We start from the raw sequence: 16,375 nt of genomic DNA on the forward strand, positions 1-16,375 counted from the left end.
TAAATGTAAATCATTTTAATGATATAATTGTGGTATGATTAAAGTAGTTATGGCATCTAGATAAAAATGTGAGTCTTGGTTTTTTTTGCATTTGCATTTAATTTGTATTAAATGTATAGGATTTTTATAATTATAAAATTATAATATATTAATGTTGTTTATTTATGTTATGTGTATTATCGTCATTTATATTAATAAATAAATAAATATAATTGTATTGTTGTTGAATTATGCATTGTTGTAAATATGTAAATATTACATTTTTAAGACTTTTACTATTAAATTATACAAATGTGTTGTGGTATAAAATGTTAAAATATTATATAAAATATTAATATCTGTAATAAGTGTACAGTTTGTCATTGCTTGTAAATAGTTAATACATTATTTTTTGGTTCATTACACACGTGTCTCAAGTGTCTTTTTTTATAACACATCATAAACATTTCTCATTTGTTTCTCATATAATTACACAGTAAAAAGAGTAGAGTATTGCTGTATTACATATCAGTATTTTTCTAAAACAACAGTCATGTTACTGTGTGAAATGCTGTGAGAGAGAGAGAGAGAGAGAGAGAGAGAGAGAGAGAGAGAGAGAGAGTGTGTGTGTGTGTGTGTGTGTGTGTGTGTGTACTGAGATGAAACAATTAAACAGTTAAACATCTCACCATATGCTACTGAATACTAGAACACTGAGTTATATTTTTGTGTGTGTGACTTGTCTTGGCATTAACTGTGAAAAGCAAAGAAAGAATTTCATTGTACAGGGAAACTTGTTTTCCTCACTGTGCACAAGACAATAAACACTTTGAACTGAATTGAATTGAGTTGTTTATACTGTATCATATATGTAGATATAATCATATATACAGATATGAGCTATATTCTAATCCATTTTAATCTTAATGAAAACGTATGAAAATTGCACTTCCACAACGTATTTCATTTCCGTTTACCAAAAAAATTTGATGCTTTTAAAAAATTCTCAAAGATACAGAAATAATTTTCTGCACGATTCCCTCTAGATGGCGCCATTGAGATGTTTCAGGTTCTTGTTAGGGAATATTTGACAGTCTCAGCGCGCCCTCTGCTGGTGAAATAGAAATCACGGCGTCTTCATGACACCTTTATTAACCATTATGAATGAGTTTTATCTCCTAAAGTTACTGTAAATAATGATAAAACATTTAAACCAGAATGAATCTGAACTAACAAAATAAATCAGCAGGTTTTCCGCGTTTCTTATTATTTGTCCTTTATTTTATTACTACTTTATTATTTTATTAGTATTTTACTATTTATTGGGTTTATTTGATGTCCAGAGAATGCTCTCGTGGAAGATCATGTCTGATTATTTTTTAAGGCTTCATCCAGAATCTGTTCAGCTTCTGTTTCTGTTGACATGTGAGTCAGAATATAAATCACTCTTATGGCTGACAAGTGCATGAATTCTACACACTGTCTCAACACAGTAGTTTATAAAGACAACACAACAGAAGATGATTTTTACCTATTCATATTGTAAAGACTGAGTTTTATGGAACTACAGTGATTGGTACAAGCCTCTGAAATGGCATGTTCCATTAAATATCTACACCAATACGAAGGTCATTGGAAATACCAAGATTGTGTGCACGTGTGCATGTGTACGCATGTTTGTCTAGACATGCTGGATGGGAGAGTATGTGATGATAGGATGATATATTTTAGTTTGTAGTGTTTCAGTTAGAACTCCATCACCATTTCCCACAAAAATAATAATAAACATCATTTATTTAGAGTAAGCGCTCTGTGTGCTGCCATTGTCCAGTATAAAGTCCATTATGATTAACTCATGTTAATAAGAAGAATATGAACAATAAAATAATTACAACACAGGGCAGCTGTTCTAACTGTTAGATAAGCTTTATTAACTCCACTGATCAAAATGTTTGCTTCCAGTTCCCTTTTAGTCCTACTGCCAACACCATTTTTCCATTTTCAGACAGATCACATTTATCTATGACAAGAAGCAAGATATGCCACAAATGATCTAAAAGCACACCATCAGACTGAGCTTTGTCCAGCAACTTCCATGTACATTAGTGTCTTAAAAATCAATTTCAGCCACAGCAGTATGTCAGAGCTTGAGATGCATTTCCTCAAAACACCTGGAATCAGTTATAAATGTTGCCTGCACAGACAAAACAAGGACATTTTAAGACACATTGAGGCCATTTCTGTCATAAATGAACACACTTAAATTAATACACTAGCCTTCAAAATAAGGAATGTACAAAACAGAAAAGAAATATATAAAAGCTGGACACTTTATAGCCTTGCTAAGGCCATAATAAAATATATAGTGGGGTCCAAATGTCTGAGACCACTAATAAAAATGCTACTTTCTGGCATTTTTTTCTAATTTAATACATTAATTTGTTTTACAGATTATATTATTTGACAACAACTTGAAGTAAAATCTTTGAAATTTATGCAAGATGCCTTTCTGAGCTTCTAGCATTTAGCATGTTGCCTTTTTTGCTTTAAATGAGTGTGTGCATTTGAGCTGCATGGACACCACAAGTTTATGTAAAACCTTACAAGCCATTTTAGATCAAATGCATCAGTGTGTCACTTGAACACATGCTTCAGTAAAAAAGATCAGACATGAGGAAAATCTGACCTTTAAATAGACACCTAGAAAGAGTACAGAATCTTAAATGAACTATTGTTTACTTTCTATATTTTAAATAGGAAAAAATGCAGTTGAAGAAAAATCCCGGATTATTAATGTGGTCACAGAATTTTGGACTCCATGCGTAGATTTGTTGTTTTACCCGAGTTGGTTTCTTCAAGTCTTTTGTTTTGCGGTGATTGAATGAATCTGACATTTGACAAATTCAGTCTTTCAGCCTGTGAAATGTTAAAAAAAAAAAAAAAAAACCTGTGAGGGTGGACTAATGCAAATTTTGTTTGCCCAAAATTAAGAGATGACTAGAGCACAAGCCTCCATTTAAGAATATTGAGAATTAATAAGAGCTTAATCCTAGAAGGAAAACAATGTTTTCTACAAATAAAGTTTAAAAGCTTAGGTTTATTCTGATTCAGCTGATTTTTTTCAGTGGACATAATCAATACATTTATCACATTACAATTATTTATGTGAGTAATAAACCATATAAACATACTGTGATAACACTTTACATTAAGGCCCTGTTAACTTACTTTATTTACTGCATTAGTTAACATTAAAGAAATGCTTATATGAAAGCTGATACCTTATTTATAACAGATCACCTTAGACCCTGAATCTCTTCTTGGAGCTGAAATTAATCACCAGACCTAACTTATAAACACTGATTCAGATGTCTGAAACTGAAGTGTTTAACAAAGAAAAGAAAAGAAAAGCTATTTATTATATCAAGAAGTACAAGTATAAAAACAAATTTCATTCAAGTCATTTAATTCATTTATTATTTCTATTTCATTAAGTGGTTACAGGCTGGTCTTCTTGTGAAAGTATATAAAGAGACTTAATGCATTACTTCTATACTCTGTGGTACCTGATAGTAAGTCTCCTGTATTAGGTCAATTCTCAATCTCACCACAGGGTGGCAGTATCGGATACAGCTTATATAAAACAAGGCGAAACCTAGAACTACCTCATCATCATTAGATTACATATCCAACAGTGAGATTGATTTGTTGTGAGAAAGCCTAGTGCGTAAATTGATTGAAATAATAAGTTGCTGAATTTTCTCAGGAACAGTCATCTAGTTCAATTCAGTGAATGTCAGATGATGTTTGTGTGTTGCCAGGTGTGTGGTTTTTAGACCAAACAATTATTTCAGGTCTTGTGTGTGGCACATGTTCCATAATACTTCGTGCCAAGTAAGAATGTCACTTTTGAGAAGTTTTTCTCTGCTGACCAGACACAAGGAGTGAGTTTTGACCAGTACCTTGCGAAACTGCACACACTAAGTAAGACTTGTGAATTTGAAGGAGGTCTAACAGGTCATCTTGGTCTGCAAGACATCGCAGGAGAGACATTATTGTTGCAGATTTTGCCTCCACATCTTCAACATTTACTCTTTGGGATTTTCATTCTTTGCTGCTTTTGCTTTGCAAAATGTGTTTTGCTCCTCTTTTTTAATGGCCTGCACTGCAGCATCTTCTCTATGTAGTTCCTTGGCTTGTGCACAAGTTATTTCAGCAGGTCTACACATATTGACTGATTTCTCCAGTGTCAGAGCTGGTTCACATAACAGTCTTTCCCTGAGACCATTATCAGGAATCCCACAGACTATTTTGTCCCTCACCATTGAGTCTCTAAAATCTCCAAATTTCAATATTTCATTGTGGAAATAAATACTGTGACCTCTACTACTCTACTACTCTGATCTCATGGAAAACCAGAAAACAGCCAACAGTAGCATTATCTACTTGCGAAGCAGAATACATGTCCTTATCATCAGCCATTCAGGAATGTATCTACTTAGAGCAGCTACTCAAAGGTATGGATACATACCAATACGCACAAACAAAAGTGTATGAAGACAACCAAGGTACAATAGCAATAGCCAGAAACCCAGTTTACAGGCAAAGGTGCAAGCACATTGACATCAAGTAGCACTTTATAAAGGAAACTGTGAATGATGGCAAGGTAATCTTGGAATACCTACAGAGCAAATGGTTGCTGACATTATGACAAAGCCAGCCACTAAGCTAAAGTTAAAGAGGTTTGCTCGAGACATGTTTGGTACTTAAAAGAGTAAAAGGTTTATGTTTACATCGTTTATGTGAAAGAGAAGCCTTATTTGTTATTTTGTTTTCAGGTAACTTAATAAGCTAAGAGCAAGTGTGGGTGTTAAGTATTGCACTCTTACTCGTTAGATTACGGCATCAGCCGAACTACTCTTGTTTTATTGAATGTATTACGGTTCATTTGGGTGTGATGTCATTACGTTATACAATGCACTCTATGTAAAACGTTTATAGTGTTAATGTCGGATGTACAGAGCCGATGCTTGTTCAAGTTTATTAATAAATGTTCCAAAGAAGTAATGAGACGTGTAAAGTTTTGTTTGTTTTCATACGCGTGTTCAAGCCCATTCAAATCCATTTTAAAACAAATGAGACAAGTCTTTAAAGAGCAAATGGTGGCATATAAAATAAGAGCTGTGTCTGTGCTTATGGTATCTGTCTGCATCTCAGTCTGTCCATAAGCTGAGGTGTTACAAACAGCAGAACTGATTACTGGAAGAGTTTAAGAATGAACAGATATTTAGAGACTTTTCCAAGACAAAATATGAATCAATCCAACTTGAATAAATGCTATTATTTATTGAATAACATTTAATAAAACCAAGGCATTGAGTCTCAATAACTCTCCAGTAAACAGAAACAAATGACCACAACCAAAAATCCAGACATTATTCATGGTACTGAATATACATTTTACAAAAAGCTCTCTTTTCAATATTAATATCATTTATCTTCAATAAAATATCAATTATAATGCAATAAATCGATACAAACATGAAAGAAAGTTTGCAAATAGGAATAAAAAAACGATATAAAATTTTGCACCAATTATAAAAGAGTAAGCCTGAATTAAACAATGGTACATAAACAATCTGAGTCCAAGGAGTGAAAAAAGCAGTATTAGAGATTTTGAGACCAAAACAAACAAAAAGAACAAATAATCACTGAATACAAAACACAACTAGATGAAATATTGAGAAATATACAACGACGACTTTTTCTGGATTCACTGCTATGGTCATGAAACTACAGTCTGAACCTTTTGAGTCAGCAAGTATTCTGTATATTTCTAAGTAATCAGATTTGGGTAAAACAATGGAAAAAGACCAAAAATGACTTTGCTATGGCTTCACAGCTGCAGCTTGAACAGTTCAACAAACAAGTCCAACAAACTCAGCTCCAATAACAAAACTATGAAAGTGCATAGATAACTGTTAACTTTTTTATAAACAGCAGCCAAGATTAAACATCCAGCTTCAGAAGCTTATTCTTCAATGACTGCACTCTTGCAGTACACTGAGAGCCAAGGTGCAGAAATAATGTCTGGGTCACCTCGAAGGTATACTTCTTCAGGTGCTCAATGTTAAGTGCATAAATGATACCAAAAAGTAAAGCAAATGCATTTGGCAGGTCATCAACATCATCAAGCACAATTTTCTCTTCCAGCACCACAGCTATACTTCTTGTGTTTGGGTTGGTTATTGCCACATCTTCAACAAAACTGAGGATATCTACTTTGAGTCCCTTAGTGCAGGTTTCCTTCTGGACTGTGTCCTACAGAGACAACAAACTATGGGTCAAAATCAATACAGGACAAAAATAAGAAAAAGAAGAAGTGTCTTGCTCAAGGGTACAATCAAGGAAGTTATGTTTTGTGCTGGGGCTTGAACACACAACCTTCTTATCAGAGACTCAAAGCCATCACTACAGCTAGCTTGCACTGCTTCACTGGAATCTTTAAGTGCCATTAATTCAGTGGGAGAAATAGCTGAATCAATGCAAACTAGTTATGGTGTTGCTCTGGCATGGTTGTAATGGCTCAGTGACAGAAGGCTTGATCAGAAGGTTGTGTTCAAATTCCAGCACACTTCCAAGCAGCATTGGTTGAGTAAGACCCTTATCTTTCAGCTTAGTTGTATCCTACATCAGTCAAATGAGCAAGTGTGCTGGGTTATGTGTCATTTTATGCAACATTAAGATATTACAGCACTTTACTGACGACCCAAATTTGTCAGTCAACTGCTGTAAAATTTAGAGCGTTTTGGTTTCTTATGTTCACTAATCATTAAAATATTTAATACACTTACATTTTTTGTTTTAAGGCGAGTCGTTTGGGTTGTAGTCTATACACTCCCAATAGCACATTCTGAATGCCCTTAAAATGCAATTTGAGAAAGGATAGCATTCTCACAAACGTCTCCACAGGCCAGCCATGTTAGACATGACGGATAAGATAAAAAATATTACCAGATACGTTCTCAGTAGATTGTCCTCCTTTTCTCTCAGAAACAAGGGAAGGCCACAAAGTGCTGCAGATTTCCTGTGTGTCAGGATAGCAGTGGTCTAAAACACAAATAGGAAGCAGGAAAAACATGGACAAAGTAAATGGCTTTTACTACAGCTAACATTTGTAGTATGCAGTCATGTTTTTTAAAACCTCACAATTTGAAGTAAACTGATGTTGTTACCCGTTCATCAAGTCTGTCTAGGAGTATTTGAATTTCTCCTCCCAAGGCTCCACTTCTTGATCTATAGAGCTTGATCAATCATGGTGCAAGTGAGTCCAAGTAACTAAGAAAGATCTGCCTGAGATCAACTCGAGTAACTCTGTAGAATTCTGCATATATCTGCAAAAAATAGAAATAGTTCAAATTCACTACCCTAATGTTATGTTTGGGGATGAAAACATGCACTAAAATAAACTGCTGTAAAAATATATCAGATGATTTTATTTTTTTTCAACTTTTGTTTGCATAAATCTGTTAATCAACCTCAGTTCTGATCAAAACTACTAAATGTTCAAAAACATCCAGGATTTTAACTCTTTAATTGCCAAGTTCATAAATGATGTCACTGATTTGGGAAAAAAAACAATATATAAAGTGATTGTGGACTGGAGATTTTTTTACTTTTTATCACAGTCTTGGACATGTCAAAGATTAGTAACAACATTAGCTCTGATGCATTTTTAGGTTTTTTTTGCAGCATTTTTTTGCATTTTTTCTCCCTAATTTACTGTTGGTGGCTGTTTTTGCCCCATAGACTTCCATTATAACCACATTTTTTGTCTGCACAGCCATGACACTATATAATCATGCATTCTTGATTGCCATCCCCAGTGAAGTCTGGATGTAAAACAGCTCTGAAGTGCACTTGTGGGGTTGTTACATTGTCCTCCACCATGTCTGAAAAGAGTAGGAAGTGTTTTATCAGTTCAATCCAGCAAAGTCTTTTATCGCAATGCTGTCTCCTGTTGTGTTCAGACTATGTGCAGTTGTCGAAGTCCGCCACAGGAGAGAGTAACACACACACGGGTCAGAAAACGGAGCACTGGTCAATCCTGGCAATAGGACAACTTCTAATAGCTGACTTCAGGTGTCTTCTTTTACCTTTTTTCTGAAATAAAATAAAAGAAACAGACTGAAGATGAAATGAAAACATCGAAAGTGGTCTAAAGTTATAAAGAGTCCGTCGGAACACAGTCCATGTAATTGAAACAGTAGGTAAAGCACATTCTCTGGACATCAAATAAACCCAGACACACCTCATATTTCTGCCCTTTTCATCTGACAAAAGGGTATAGATAAATTTTAAGTTAGTTATAGTTATAGTTAGTGCTGGTTTATACTGGTTAGTACTGGTTTATACTGGTTTAGGTATTAGAAAAAATTATGGCTGCTTTCTAGATGTGCTAAACAAGTATGTAATTTTCTGCAAACCTGTCCCTGGGTCATAAGCCCAAGAAAAAAACATGATTTTGAACAGTGATCAAAATTAGTGAGAGGCTAATCAACCCACTATAAAATAACTTTTACTGATAGGTGCTGTAAAATATACTCCACTTGTTTGCAGCTGGTGTTTTATTATGTAGTAATAGTTGCAGTGGTCTGGGAAAATACTGGACTAAAACAGATGGATTTCAAGAGGAAATAATTTATCTGGGTCTGGGATCTTCCGGTGCACAAGTACCTTTATTTGTCTTAAATTATCCTTATCATATTTTTTATTCCCTGCCCTTGAGCATGAAGTTATTTAATTTCTGACCTAAAATGTCAGCAAAATACAACAGGTTTAAGAAATGTATGCCAAATACAGATTTGAAGAATTCTGACTGAACAAAAGTGAAGCAAACAGATTTCTTCAGCAGGGGGTATCTGTCTCGTAAGCTGTTTAGTGAAGAGGAATTCTGCAGTATGATTAATGCTGTCACACCTGACTAATGGTGTCTGAACTCAAGCCACCCTACACTTGGAATAAATGAGGGACTCTGTGTCCACCTCTGTCCAGGGGGTGATGTTTCACACCGAGGGTCTGAATTCATCTATCTAATAATCCCACTCCTAATCAAACCCAGCCTTAGATATGATTTAAATTATGGTAGAATAACTATGTTACTCATATGGGAAATGTCTCAATCAATAATGCTTTACATTATGGTCGCCTTAAATGATATTATTTAACATTAGTTTACATAAACAAACCATGTATGTCAGTATTAATATACCCCGCCTACTGCTGAACAACAAAAGCTAGATTTCAGTTCACCACCAGGTAAAACAATTAGTTTGACTGAACTCAATAAATTGGTTGCTGCATTTATTGTTGAGGAGATGCAGCCACTCTTCACTGTGAAGGCGCCGACATTTTGTAATATCATCAGCAAAATCAGGGAAATGGACAGGGGCCGTGCTCTCCGATCGTAAAACCTTTTGAAAAAACATTTGCAGATTGATCTAATTTTAGAATGACTTTAGGAAGACTATATTGCACTCTTTAATGTCTTTATTTACTTGGACTGTGAGTTTACTTTGTAATGTAACACATATAGGTTTCTATGTGTATAAAATGAAAAGAGAACGAGTCTACTGGTCAAATTTAAGAAAAAGTATCGCAAAAGTAACGTAACGCATTACTTTTTATAAAAAATAACTAAGTAATGCAATTTGGTACTTTTTTAGGGAGTAACACAATATTGTAACGCATTACTTTTAAAAGTAACTTTCCCCAACACTGAATATAATATAATAACAAATATATAATATATTTGTTATTTTTCACATTTTAGTAAACCATTTAAAGGTTGTGAAATTCTGTAAAAATGATCTGTATATGAGTGAAAAATTCAGTTTGTGTTGCGTTTAAAGGAAACTTTTATACATATACTGATGGCTAAAAATAATCAGAATGAGACCGCAATAGGAACAAATATAAACATTTATTTAAGCAAAGTCTATAAGAGGTATACAAATAAGTTTATTTCTAAACAATTCTATACATGTATTTACAATCTATAGGCTATTGATGGGAAAAGTGGGATAGGAACAGAGGGATAGATTAATAAAGGATGATTATTAAGGGATGAGGGATCTTAAATGCTAAGGTTAAGCCCTTCTTCAGGTCCTGGGGTTCACTGTACAAACCTGTAGGAAAGAAAAGAGATTTTTTAAATATTAAGTTGATCAAAAATAGAAATAAAATTATTTCACGTGTGGAGCCTGAGCAATGTAGGAAAAAGAAGTGAGAGAAAAGAAGATGAAATGAAACAGAGGAAGAAAAGATGAAGTGGGTAAGGGGAAAGACATTGCTCAGAGCTCCTCCAAAATGTCCATCATCAGCTGGACGTGCAGCTTGAGGAGTCGCTGAACTGTGGTGGCTAAGGCTGCTGGGTCACTGTAGAGCTCCAGAGGCTGAGTGAAGAGTACTTCAGCAAGCTCTGTAAGGTAATCCTATTGACAAATTCCACACACATCCAACATAGTGTCACTGAGTTTAAGATACAATCCTGAGAATTTGTGGATCGTGGCATCAGAAGATATTCAACACTTACAATAAGCACTGTGAAGTACAGCTCTGCTGCAGGCTCCCACACGTCCACGTCCCACATGCTGAAGAGCGCAAGCAGGCGCTCCAAGAAACCTCCCTTAAACTTTTGGAAAGAAAGACAAGCTTCATTAATGCCATGTCTTATCAGGTTTAAAAAATATGGAAAAAGAAAACCAGATCAAATAGACCATGTTCTGAAACTCAAACATTACTTAGAAATCTCCTGATAAGACACTTACTGGCGGAGGTTTTGAGCCATTTATAAAGTAGCTGAAGAAAATCAGCTCAAAAAAACATCCAGGAAGTTGTAGTGGTGGTCCTGCACAGAGTAGAAAAGATACAAAAATAAATTAGCTTTACATATTGGAGTCCTGTTTTCTATATTAGCAAAATCTGTTATCTTTAAACATCTATCATTTCACACAGGCGTTTATTAGCTTACACAGGAGCTGAGCTCTGCTTTAATCGATTCCTGATTGGAAGGCGTCCTCAGGAATCGAATCAGGGCCTCGTAGGCCAACTGCACACCAACTGCATCCTGTTAAAGCAAACGAAAAAATCTCTGTAACTCACTTTGGCTATGGCTGAGAAACTGAAATTATTTCCATCACAAAAATGATACAGTCTTTCATCATTCTGAAGTCACCTGGTTGTTAGCTGCTGCCAGTCGCATGACGATCTTCTTTCCAGCCATGAACAAGAAGTTCTGCTTGTGGATGCTGGCAAGCAGAGTCTGAATATAAGACAGCACACAATATAAAAGTTAAAGCAGAGTGGACTTTACCTGCGCAGTAACAGCAGCTGAATAAAGGTTTTACTCACAGCAAACGCCTCACGAAGCGCGGGCACCTTCAGGCCGATTTCAGTCACCCCTCTGTCTGAAAGATGGCAGCTAAGAAACAAGAGATGTAAATGTTTAGTGTATATTAAACATACAATACACTGTTACATCATTAAAGAGTGAAGAGGATCGTACCAAATGAAGGGCACCTCCAACTCCTCTGGGTTAAGGCGCTCCTCACTCTCCTGCAAGCCAAATCATTAAATCATTAAAACTCACACAGTAAATTTTACAGTATCCGAATCAGGGGAATAGCAGCATATGTAGATACACATCAGGTCTGAAAGTCTGAATTACCTCACAGTCGTTGTGATCATAGTCCCAAGTGGAGGTGAACATCTGTCCATCTTCAGCCACATACAGCAAAGTGCAGGTTACCGTTGTAATGGTTTGCTGTTGAATAAAAAAAATATCCACACGGAAGACAAATAAAAGCACAACTGACAAAATTCTAAAAGTTACTAACTACAAGATACACTTCATGACAGTGCAATAAATTTACCACAAAATAATGTGGCACGACGAATGATGTCTCCATTCGGTTACAGGAGATGAACTCTGTAACCCTCCCAGATTCAGCCTTAAGAGAACAAATTAAAGTGAACACAATTAGTCACTGCAATTAACAAAAGTTTTGTGATGCCACAACGAATAATCCCTTACCTGTATGCCAGTGAAACAGTCCTCTATGGAGGACTCATAAGGGAATCCCTGCAAATGACAAAAAGCTGAAACTCAAGATCTATTTCACAAACGTGAGCATCTAATAATCATCAAGGTCAATTCTCTTCCTCAGAGTAATTAAGTCTGTGATTACCATGTGATTCAAGCTGCTCGTCTTGGTGGATTTAAACCAACAAAGACGGCTCTGTGGGCCCCTTATCATCCCCAGGAAGTATGTTTTCATTTCCACTGACTGAAAATAGAGAAACAAAACTAAACATTACAACTTGTAAAGACGGGTGTTTGTGTGTTTGTATCTCAGCTGCTGCACTGCAGAATACCTTTAACTGGGAGATGGAGGCCTGTGCAGAGAGGAACTGAATATTACACCAAGCGCTGATCAGCTCACCAGCATCGAGCGGCTGTGAAAAGTAGAGCAGGAAGATCATGAGTGCTTCTGATCACAGCAGTTTCATACTAATATTCTGTCACTTAGAAAAAAACAGAAAAACAGGTGAAGGGTCTTGAGGTTGTTCTGTGGGCAGCAGCTGGATGTTCGGCTCAACAAACTTAAAACACACAAACACAATTAGTCACTGCAGTTCATAACATTTTGTGATGCCACAATGAATAATCCCTTACCTGAATGCCAGTGAAACTCTCCTTATCACTGGTATAATAAGGGAATCCCTGTAAAAGACAATTAGATGAAACTCAAGATCTACAACCACATTTCACAAAAGTGCTCTTCTAAAAATCATGTCAGTTGAAAAATGTCCATTCTCTTCATCAGAGTAATAAAGACTGTGATTACCTCGCGAGTCAAGCAGTGTGTCTCTGCGCTTTCAAACCAGCAGAGCCGACTCTCTGGACCCCTCATCATTCCAATCATGTCTCTGCTTATGTCCACTGGCCAGAAATAGAGAAACAAAACTTGACATTAGATCTTGTAAAGAAGGATGTTTGTGTGTTTGTATCTCAGTTACAGCAGTGTAGAATACCTGGGAGAGGGAGGAGACTACAGACACACACTGAACATCACGGCAGGCACTGTCCGGCTCATCAGCATCGAGCGGCTGTGAAATGTAGAGCATGAAGATCATAAGTGCTTCTTATCATATCAGATTTATACTAACATTCTTTACAGTAAAAACAACCTTGTAAAATCCATTGATTGGCTTTAGGAAATAAATGAAGGATTTTCTTACCAGAATGACAGCTGAAGGTTCTTCGTGTGGTTCGGTGGGCAGCAGCTGCAGGATTGGCTCAATGACCTTAACACACACACACACACAAACACACACACACAAACACACACACACACACAAACAGACTCACACACACAAACACACACACACAAACACACACACACACACACACTTAGAAAAAAGTGGCCTGTAGGTTTTAAATGAAGTTAAAATATTACTATTTAACTGACACATACCTGGAGGACAGAGGGAGTATCTGCTGATTCCTCCAGCACATCCACAGGCTCTGCAATAGATTATTTTTCTGTGACTCAGAATTATGACTCTTCAATTACACAATATCAAACTTTCCTATTAATGCATAAAAGTTAATAAAGCAGTGAGTTTGATAATTAGTTAACTTGTGAAGAAACAGAAAAATTGTAGCAGTCAGATTGTGTAAATTCACTGTACATGTGACCTGATTAAACTCTCTAAAACCTCCTGCCCCTGTCCACCACCCAAATCTATAAAAAATATTATACTGTATAATTATTAAAACCTTTATACTCACTATGATATTGTGGAAATGAAACCATTAGTGAAGTTCTCTAGGTAGATACCATACACTGCTCAGCCATAACATTATGACCACCTGCCTAATATGCTGTTGGTCCCCTTTTTGCTGACAAAACAGCCCTGACCTGTCGAGGCATGGACTCCACTAGATCCCTGAAGGTGTGCTGTGGTATCTGGCACCAAGATGTTAGCAGCAGATCCTTTAAGTCCTGTAAGTTGCGAGGTGGGGCCTCCATGGATTGGACTTGTTTGTCCAGCACATCCCACAGATGCTCGATTTGACTGAGATCTGGGGAATTTGGAAGCCAAGTCAACACCTCATTCTCATTGTTGTGGTCATCAAACTATTCCTGATCCATTTTTGCTTTGGGGCACGGTGCATCATCCTGCTAAAAGAGGCCACAGACATCAGGAAATACAGTGATTTACTGTGTATTCGGACACCTTTCTATCAGAACCAGCATTAAATTCTTCAGCAATTTGGGCAACAGTAGCTCGTCTTGTGGATCGGACCACATGGGCCAGCCTTCACTCTCCACGTCCATCAGTGAGCCTTGGCCGCCCATGACCCTGTCACCGGTTCACCACCGTTCCTGCTTTGGACCACGTTTGATAGATACTGACCACTGCAGACCGGGAACATCCCACAAGAGCTGCAGTTTTGGAGATGCTCTGATCCAGTCGTGCAGCCATCACCATTTGTCAAACTCGCGCAAATTCTTTCACTTTCCCATTTTTCCTGCTTTTAACACATCAACTATGAGGACAAAATGTTCACCTGCTGTCTAATATATCCCACACACTAACAGGTGCCATGATGAGGAGATCATCAGTCTTATTCACTTCACCTGTCGGTGGTCATAATGTTATGGCTGATCGGTGTACATCTGTAACCATGCCCTTTAGCGCGAGAGCTGATTAATCAGTAGTCTAAGTATGATTTAGTATAAAACCAGTAGTCAGGGTTGTTAAAAGTGACTTTTTAATGGGGATGAGTATTATATTGTGGAAATAAATGAAATTCTCGTTGGTCAAGCTCATCAACTCGTTCAGGATTTTAGTGTGTAATGTAAAACAACAGCCAAGTTCACTAGCAGCTTAACTAACATTAGGCTAAACATTATATTTATATTATATTTACCGATAAAATGTGTACAACTTACAACAAATAGACATATAGATATAATTAGTCCAACTATTACAGTGTAATTTAAATCGGTAAAAATCGGCTAAAGTTCGCTAGCGCGCTAGCTAGCGGATCACAAGGCTAATCATGATTTAGTGTAAAACCAGTAGTCAGGGTTGTTAAAAGTGACCTACTAACAGGGTCAATATTTCATTGTGGAAATAAAATAAATTCTTGACCAAGCATAAGGATTTTATTGTGTCATTTAAACCAGTAGCCGAGTTCGCTAGCACGATAACTAGCATGATGCTAACTGTGTAAATGAAATGATTAGCGAAGTTCTCTAGGTAGATAACATACATCTGTAACTAAGTCCTTTAGACCTGACTAAATCACTAGTCTAGTCATGATTTAGTGTAAAACCAGTACTCAGGGGTGTGAAAAGTCACCTTTTAAATGGGTAAATATTATATTATGGAAATAAACTAAATTCTCGTTACCCGAGCTCATCAACTCGGTTCAGGATTTTAGTGTGTAATTTAAAGCAGCAGCATGTTCACTAGCAGGTGAACTATTATTAGGAGAAATATCATATTCACATTAATATAACCAATAAAGTGTTAAATAATTACAACAAATATACAAGTTCTCTCGGTAGATATGATTAGTCCAAATATTACAGTCATTGAAATCGCTAAAAATCGGCTAAAGTCCGTTAGCGCGCTAGCTGCTGAATCACAAAGCTAAGCACGATTTATTTTATTAAAACCAGGAGAAGGGGTTGTTAAGAATGGACTTCTAATGGGGTAAATATTTCATTGTGGAAATAAAATAAATTCTTAAACCGAGCTTAATGATTTTATTGTGTAGTTTAAACCAGTAGCCAGGTTCGCTAGCACGGTAACTAGCATTAGGCTAATTCACGGCAAGATGAGGTGTCTTGTGTGCTACATAACATTAGACTGTAACACTGTCACTTTAACATGATTTATTGTAGAAACAGTGTGGCATTAAAGGATAAAGATCATCCTACCTTGAGGACACTGAGTGTGTTCAGCAGGAGCAAATTATAAAATGTAAAATATATAATTTGTAAATGCATTTTTTACGGACTTCACTTCCTGGTTTCCGTAAGGTTCGGTTTTTCTCGGAGGTTTTCGGTAAATTCCGTAAACAGGAGTTTTTTTTTTTTTTTTTTTTTTAAGGTCGTATCGTCTTTAAACTGGTCCTACAGCTTGAATTCTAACTGTACAGCTACATGCTGCCTTAAACTTCAGCTATGCTTCACTCCCTGGGCTTCCCGGACATTTCAGCTTATTATTATGATTATTATTATTATTTATTCATTATTGACTCTTGTTACTAGTTAGTGCTGGTTTATACTAGTTAGTGCTGGTTTATACTGGTTTA

General features: G+C 36.3%; 1 long non-coding RNA gene across 1 annotated transcript; it reads right to left on the minus strand.

The window, feature by feature from the left end:
* Nucleotides 1-10,049: 10,049 nt before the first annotated feature.
* Nucleotides 10,050-11,110, minus strand: LOC131350671 (uncharacterized). Its single transcript, XR_009204283.1, has 4 exons — nucleotides 11,012-11,110; nucleotides 10,809-10,888; nucleotides 10,574-10,672; nucleotides 10,050-10,472 (listed from the first exon to the last, which is right to left on the minus strand). It is a non-coding gene; the product is annotated as an uncharacterized LOC131350671 (long non-coding RNA).
* Nucleotides 11,111-16,375: the final 5,265 nt, after the last annotated feature.

Source organism: Hemibagrus wyckioides, unplaced genomic scaffold (genome assembly GCF_019097595.1).
Source record: "Hemibagrus wyckioides isolate EC202008001 unplaced genomic scaffold, SWU_Hwy_1.0 Contig7, whole genome shotgun sequence".
Taxonomy (NCBI): Eukaryota; Metazoa; Chordata; class Actinopteri; order Siluriformes; family Bagridae; genus Hemibagrus; species Hemibagrus wyckioides.